The following is an 8654-nucleotide window of genomic DNA, read 5'->3' on the forward strand; positions in this document are numbered from 1 at the left end:
ATATTATGGAGTGGGTTACCCATACCCGTACCCATGCCCGTACCCACATAGGATTCAGTATCGGTATCGTTTTGACGGTAGCGTGTCTGTAACACTTTTTTCCTCAGCCGCCTGGCAGAGTTTTGTGTGTTGTTTGTTGTGTGTTGGGTCTTGAGGCCTGAGCTCTCGTCTGCGGCTGCTCGAGGAAGTTATATAATCGAGACAACATCGCGATATGTCGGCAATATGCCTCAATCAATTTAACATTTATGAGTTCGCCCGCACATGCAAAAAAAAATGACTACCAAATCATAAAAAAAATTAAAATTATGAGAGAAACAGCAAGATATCTCATTAAAATTATTTGATTTTATGTATATAACATTTTTTTTTATGTATATTACTTTAAAAATAATATTTATTCCAAGAAGCTTATTGGAATCAAATCATATTCAAGTATTTAGTCCCCAAAAATAAGGGAGTTAGACAATAAAACTTATTTATATTTAACATTTTATTTAAGTTAATTTATTAAAGTAGTACCCTACATCTAAATCAATTATTGACAGTAACGTTTTATGTTCTTAACTTTAAAAAAAAGAATCACCAAGTTATTTTATCAAAAGGATTAAATTTCAAAGTACCCTTTAACTAAATCAATTGAAATCGTTGTGATCACAATTTCATTTCTATTTTCGTTGCATCTATCTAAATTTTGTTCAGATTTCCTGAAAATTTTAAATGTGCTCTTAACTGTCTATATTTTTTTCTCAGTGCCTTCGACTGCCTGCCTGCCTTTAAGCCTGCAAGTTAATAACCAAAAAAATGCGAAACTCTCTGGGCTTCGCCGTTGGATCGTTGGATTATGTGGGTGGGCAATCAGGTTGAGACGATCGGGTAAAGTGTAGGAAAAAAAGTAAGTAAGTAAGTAAGTAAGTAAGAGTCGGAGGAGTGGATTGGATACCCATGTAACTGATCCGTTTGACTGCCTACCGAGTTGTGTACACTTTTTTTTCGTGCTTCCTCATTAAACTTTGTCGGGAGTTGCCGAGATTCCCATTAGGTGACCGATATTGAGGATCAAGTGATCGTTTACCAGACATCGAGGATCAATCAACCTGTTGGTTATCTTGGGAATTTATGGCAGTTTAATTTACGGTTCAGTGATTAGCTCGGTTTTGGTTAGTTTCAACTGCTTATGTGGGAAAAGTATTTGAATGTTAAATGGAATATTCTACACATCATTTCTATACGTATTAATAATTTTCTAAGGTATAAAGGCATTATAATTGATAGTAATTGTAACATAATTAAATAAATATTACATCCTGCTAATAATAATATTTTTACTAAACAACTAGATAGTTTATTATTCTATAAAAATAAAGCTAGCATTGAATAACCGATTACCCATGTTGTTTTAAATAATCATGTTATAAGATTTTAAAACCAAATCTAACTAGCATATGCATTCTAGCAATAATCTTAGTAAATATTTACAAAAAATGCATTAAAGTAATTGTTAATCTAAGGCATGAAAATATGCATGACCAAGAAAAATAGTAAAACGGCTTTTCCCTCGCAATAAACGCACTTCCCCTTCTTACAAACTGCACATACATACATATCTGGCCCAAAGTGTTACTACCTAATTCTTCGGAGCGGCAACGAACAACACTTGATGATCGAAGAACATAAAACTAAGGCTAGATTTTCAATTAGAGAACCGGCACTTTCCAAGTGCTTGCCGCTCATAAAATGGAAAATTTATGTTTTTTTACGATCGATTTTCATGTGTAATTTCCTTTGTGGCCATAAAGTCGATAAGCCATGTGCTAGGATAACTTCCTTTCCTTTCCGTTCTGTTCCGTTCAGCCGCTGACTTTCCTCAAAAGGTTCTCAGGCCACTCGATATGGGATATCCAATGGATATGGGATATTGCTAGATGCAAGTTGCAACCTGCTGCAGCAGGTCTTTGTTCCTCAAAAACCTATCTCCACTTTTCAATACCCCCGAGCGATCCTCAGTCTGCGTAATTAATTACACAGCATTTTCATTTGGAGTGTGCGAGTGTGTTCCTCTTGGCTTCTCATTCTCATTTGCTGCCATTTCCACGCCTCGGAACGTTCGATCTTCCACAGTTTTGTTCTTGTTCTGGTTTTAAACGATTTCTAAGAAGCGCTCGAAGAGATCGAAGAAGACAAGAGGAGCGGATGTTGGGCACATTTTCCAAGCTGTGCCCCTCAAACGTACCATAATGTGCGTGCACCGGCACCGGCACCGGCAGCGACCATTTCATCCTCCATCCTAGCTCTTCCTCTGGCTGTACAATTGAGGTCGTAAAAATAGCAATACTCAAAAGATACATAAATAATAAAATACACCAAAAATAAGATATACATATGTCCAAGATTATAAAAATCATAGCCTACTTCCTAATAAATGATTTATAATAAATTGCTTTTATAAACTAAACTTTGCTAAACTATTGTTACATGAGTTTTAAACTATTGGGTATGAAAAATTACTTAATAAGATGAGTATTTAATTAATACAACGAATGTAAAAAAACAAGGCCTAAGGCTACAGTTTTAGACTCATCAGTATAAAAATGAAATTAAAAACAACTGGGTTTATATTATTTAATATTGGATTAAAACTTATACTTTTATACTGTCTGTAGTTTATTTTCTGTATTTTTTTTTTAGTTTTAAAGAATAGATTTTATAGTTCTAAAGTTATATCCGCTACTATAAATTCATCTCTAATTTTCCATCAATGCCTAGAGGGCTCAAATGATGATGATGAGGCCCCCTTTCCATACAATATCTTCGGTTCTTCTCGGTTAGTGCGTGTGTATGCGGCGATTATTTAATTGATAAAGATTTCCACATTCCAACGATGCCAGAGGGAAGCCAAACAGTGAGCATTGGGGGAACTGTGTGTCGGTTTATCCTGTCGCACAGGATCGGATCCCGACCTCATATCGAATCTCCGTTGCACAATGCCATCCACTTCGATATACTCCGATTCACCCCAACTGCCGACCACGGAACCAGCTGAACCATCTGAAATATCCAAAATGTGCACTGGGAAAACGTTTTTAATTTTGTAATATATGAAAATATTTAAAGGTTTTCCTTGGTTTTTAATATACTTTTTAATTTTTAAAGAGTTATTTTGGTAATTATTGGAATACAACTATTTTGGTTAGTTAATGAACATGCTTGTCTTTTTGTTCATAACTCAAGCTATTCTGTATAGCAGATTAATATCAATACTTAATCTTTTAACTTAACTAAATGCATACAATTTCTGTTGCAAAGATTATAAAAATAAAGCATTTTTTTCAAATATAAATTTTTAATAAATATTTTATTTCTCAATGTATGAATTGTACTTCGACATTCCATCGGGAAACATGAAACCCGAAACCTTTCACCGTCATTTGCACTGCGTTCTTGTGGTAAGGTGCTCTCGACACGCACACTCTTACATAAACGCACACACACTGGCACCTAATAACACCAACACACTGATAAGAAGAGTGCTCAAGCTGCCAACACTTGTGGATTGCTTCGATCTGCGATCACTTTTTTCATCCCTTAAGTGCACACTTGGGATTTCATACCCATTAATCAGGCTAACCATGCAGTTGGGTATATCATTATAAGACAGGAATACATAACTGGATTATACACTAAAATATATAACGAATGTATAATGACTACTGTTCAATTAAAGCAGGATGAAACAGTAATGTCTTTTATAAAGAAAAAAGAGTTACTTTATAAATAAAAAAGGCCCAAAAAATAGATTTTTAAGGGATCTAGGAGGCCCTAAAGTATAAACCAAATTCATGGTAAACTTAATCTTTTTGATAAATGCTTCTTAATACTTCTTGATAGTATATTTCCTTATTACTTCTAAACCATTATTTTGTTGTAACATATTTGAACCACTTCAGTACTTTTGGATTGTATTTGTTTTAAATGGAAGATTTATAAAATTACTATCACTTTTATCATATTATTACCTTTTTGCTTATTTTTATAGTTAATGTTTTTAAAAAATTACCTATTATATTAAAATATATATTAATATGATAAATTGTATCTCCTTTATCATTTAGTAACCTTTTCAAAACTATTTGACTTTAATGTTTAATTAAATGCTTATGTATGTCTTATTAAGTTATATATATATATATATATATATATATATATATATATATATACTTATATAAATATATATTTTAACCATATATATATTGTTTTTAATGCATACTTTCTAAAGTTACCCATAAAACTGAATCTTTTTTATTACATTGTAATCGTTTTAGAAATAAATGCTTCCCAAAATCCCCTCTAAACAGGTATATCTTTTATCACAAATTTATTGATTGTAAAGAGTACTTTTCCCTTATGTAGGGTATTGTCCTATTCGATCCTCTTCATCGCAGGTAGCCCCACCATCAGCTTGCTCGTTCTGCTTGGCTACGCTTCGTTTGGGCGCTAAATTGGAACGATTCTGGGCTGCCATAATCCTGACCAGCAAAGCAAACGTCGCCAGAGATCGATATTTGAGCGTTTTGTGAGCCCGAGGTTCTTTTTCTTGTTCGACTCGATCAGTTTTCCGTTTTGGGCCTTTGTTCTACGGGGCACTCACTTCCATAACTTATAAAACTTCGGATCCAGACATTCGGGCAGGTTTCCCACGGTCTCTTCTTTCCTTTTTGGCTGGGTGCACATTTCATATCCTGCAGACAGGACGCACAACTGTTAGGGCAAAGTCCTTAATGCGTGCGATGGCGGCAAAAATCTTACAATTACGCATTGTGTTTGTTGCCCAACTGGGGAAAATGTGTAACAATTAGGCCAAGGCTCGAATTCAGGTCGAGGATCATTGCACAGGATCTCTGCGTAATATCCTTTTTCGGCTGAAATTCTGGCACAAGGAACACAATTCAATTGAGTTTAGGATAAAGTGTAACGAAGGGGATCTGCCTGGGTCTTTATTTGCCTAATCCTGAAAAATTACGATATGTTATGTGGGTGGTTACGAGGGCGGTCGCCTTTGGATCAGCTTCTGCGGGGATTTGGGAAAGTTGTGTGCTCGGGTACACCATTAAAAAACTCTTGGATAATATTATTAGAGAAAAGTTATTTCTTTGAAATAATAATAAGACAATTTGACAAAATATCATTAGTTATAAACAATACAACAATATTAAATAATAAGTACCCCCAACAGAACATTGTCATAGAAACTAAACTATTATACATGAATTTTAAACTATTGGGTTTTTTAAAATTTGTCAAAAATATAAGTATTTAATTTATACAACAAAAGTAACAAAATAAAAATTATGTGGGTTTAAAATAAGGACTAGGACTCTTCGCTATAGAAATGAAATTCAAAAGTATAGGGGTTATATTACTTAGTATTGAATAAATACTTAAATTTTAATACTGTCTTTTTATTATTTTTAAGACACACTTACTAAAACGAAACTTTCATTTTTTTTTTGGTTGTAGTTGAAAGTATCTATAAATAAGCTTAACGTGTTGTTCTATATTAATCTTATAAGTGGTCAATAAAATAATTTCAGATTAGATTCCAAATTTAGATTACTAATTCCTCAGAGCTAAAATAAACCATGCAAATCATTCAATCTCCAATTAAGCTTTTACAATTTGTTTTTAAATTATACTTTCCATAAAACAGTTTACCATAAAAAAGGGCACATGATATTTTAAAAATCTTTTTCGGTTAAAACTCATTTTATTTAAAATGCTAAATGCTAATATTACTTTATGTGTTAATAATCTTAATAATCACAACATAAATACGAGTTTCCATTCAACCACTCTTAATTAAGACTCGAACACTTTATTCGATCTTGTTTATGATCTTAGGATGGCTGCATAAATTTATTAATTGAAAACCTCAAAAACGATTTCCCTATAAAAAAAACGTCTGCTTGGGATACATCCGCTCCAGACATGAATTCGTTTGTACTTGTTTCACCAGACACACACCTTACCCAAAATCTACACCTTCCAACCCACACCACCCCCTTTTAGTTTAGCTTAGTAATTGGCAAATTACCAACAACAAATAAAAGGGGAGCAAAAAAAAAAAAATAAGGCAAAAAACAAGAAGCAAAACTCGCGTCTGGAAATACTTCCGCATCGGGAGGCGACTTTGTCGGGCTGCGACCGGACTTATTTATAGATCTGGGACTATACCATGCCATATAGTGCAGGGCATATATCAAATCGCTGGCTGTCTGGCGTGCATATATATGTTCCTTATATTTATGTGCGTGTATATCTGTGTTTTGGTGTCTGATTCTAGAGCACAAGTGGATGCCACTTGGCTGCCTTGCTCTGGACATTGGCATTCTATTTTAATGAATTATCTGCACTTAGGCATCGAACTAAGAACTCAGCACTAAGAGCTAGGACTATAGCTATATAGATCAGCCCGAGGAAAGAAGAAAATATAATGCAGAGAGAGGTGGGAGGTGGAATACCAGAAGTACTACTTGCATTGCAATGGCAAAATACAGATGTACAACTGCTGATTGGCTCAATTGGACGACTATTTGAACTCTGACCCCGTCCGATCCTCATCGGCAACGACTGCCGCTTCTTCCTCTTCTTCCTCCTCCACCCACCACATTTCCTCCACAATTCCCACCCTTTCACCCTGGCATTTCCCGCTGGGCGACGCACCATGACCGAAGCTACTAATTTGGGCCAGTGATCGTCGTCGTTGCGGCGATCACTTGGAAACGTCGTCATCATCATCGTAGCTATCGATGGAGAAGACACCAGCCAGCGGCACTTAGAAAAATAACTTGGTCTTGAAGAACACTTTGCAAATGAATTAAAAAATTATTTTTTTTAATATTAAATTTATGAGAAAAAAGAGCTACTCACTATAATCAGTTCCTATTCAGTAAAAGTAGTCAGTTAATAATTTTTGGGTATAAAAATGCTAAAGATCAAATGAAATCAATAAAAAAAATTTTGAAAATAAATTAAATACTATAATATATACAACCTAACTTAAATCAGCTTCCTTAAATCATCTACGGTTTTGACTTGACCCTTTTGTATTTGTATTAAATTTAAGTATGATTCATTATGATTTTAAAATGTATTTTACAATAAACAAGGTATGTCGAAAGAAACAGTTGATACCTATTCAATTATTTATAATTTATATATGTCACAAGTCAAATATTAAAATGAAGTATTTTATTATTTTTTAACTTTAAGTAAAACTCATATTAAAACCCTAAAACATCATATTAATAGTTTATATTTTAATATTATCATTCCTGCAATTTTTTTTTGTTTTTTAAATTAAGTCAAAACAAGTAAAAATCATTTTATGGAAACAAATCAAATTGAAATTATATGTTGTCTTTTTCTTGAAAACAGTTTATTAAAACGATGAATGAATGAATTTATTTTAAGTGCAGGACCACGGAACTGAGGGGCGGGCGTGGAGGGCGTGGGCGGGGTCGTCCGGCTGGTCGCCGTTTATGGGCATTTGACTTGAAATGTCAACGTTAACGCTGCTCGGGGAGAAACTGGTTAACCAACTGAGGCGACTCGAGACCGAGACCCAAACCCAAGCCAAACCAAAGCGGATGCAGTGCAACTGAGCGCATCTTTAGACCCACCGACCAACCAACCTGACGAGGAACACATCCCCCTTCCCCATTCCCATTCCCATTCCCCTTTTCCAAACAGATTTCCAGTCGCAACCGAGCGGAAACGTTTCAACAATTTATAATTAAAGATTGCCAACTGGTCTCCATGAAGATGCAAGATTTATGGGATCGAAAACACATATCAGCTAGCACCTCGATACATTTTGTAATTACAATACAGCGTGGGGCCAATTTTTTTTTTATTTTTCGGCCAGGGGGGGCGAATACATAATTATTTAAAATAGTCAAGAACATTATCACGCACTGATTACAGTTCCAGGTGTTTTCCAATCTATGTAGATAGTACATTTATGACAGTAAAGCTCTTAAATTGTCAATAATCATAATCGACAGGTTACTTAAATACATAGTAGTACATTACACTGGGTAAAAAGGCTTACTTATACAAGTAGCAAACTTTAAAACCCCTTTTTCCCAACGCCCATGCCTCTCCTATCAGCATGATGTAGACTACTTTTGTTTAAACTTTATCTTTTATTGATTAACAACTAAATCGAATGCCCCACGCGAATTCAACACCGCCCACAGCCATCGATTTCCTATTGAGTTGTTTCATAGTAAGCTGGGTGGATTTTAAAATATTTAAATTATAAGCTTTTGTTTCTTTTGTTGGCCAGGAAGTGGAAAGAAATCTGTTAATATTTACGCACCTAATGATTTGTTTGTTGTCTGTACACACACACACTCCAAAGTACAATAACATAATCGAGATTATCTTTGCTATGCCATAGTGGGAATTCAGGGAATTTTCCAATAAATAAAATAAAAAGCAATTTTAAATGAGATTATTGCGAAATAATTCCGGAATTTAATTGCACAACTAAGTCTTAATAACCTTGGCTGCAGTGCAAATATTATTTAAATTATTCTTGGACAAATCTTGACTATCTCAAGTAATTAAATTATTATTATTTTTGTCAGCCT

The sequence above is a fragment of the Drosophila gunungcola genome, unplaced genomic scaffold (genome assembly GCF_025200985.1).
Source record: "Drosophila gunungcola strain Sukarami unplaced genomic scaffold, Dgunungcola_SK_2 000001F, whole genome shotgun sequence".
Taxonomy (NCBI): domain Eukaryota; kingdom Metazoa; phylum Arthropoda; class Insecta; order Diptera; family Drosophilidae; genus Drosophila; species Drosophila gunungcola.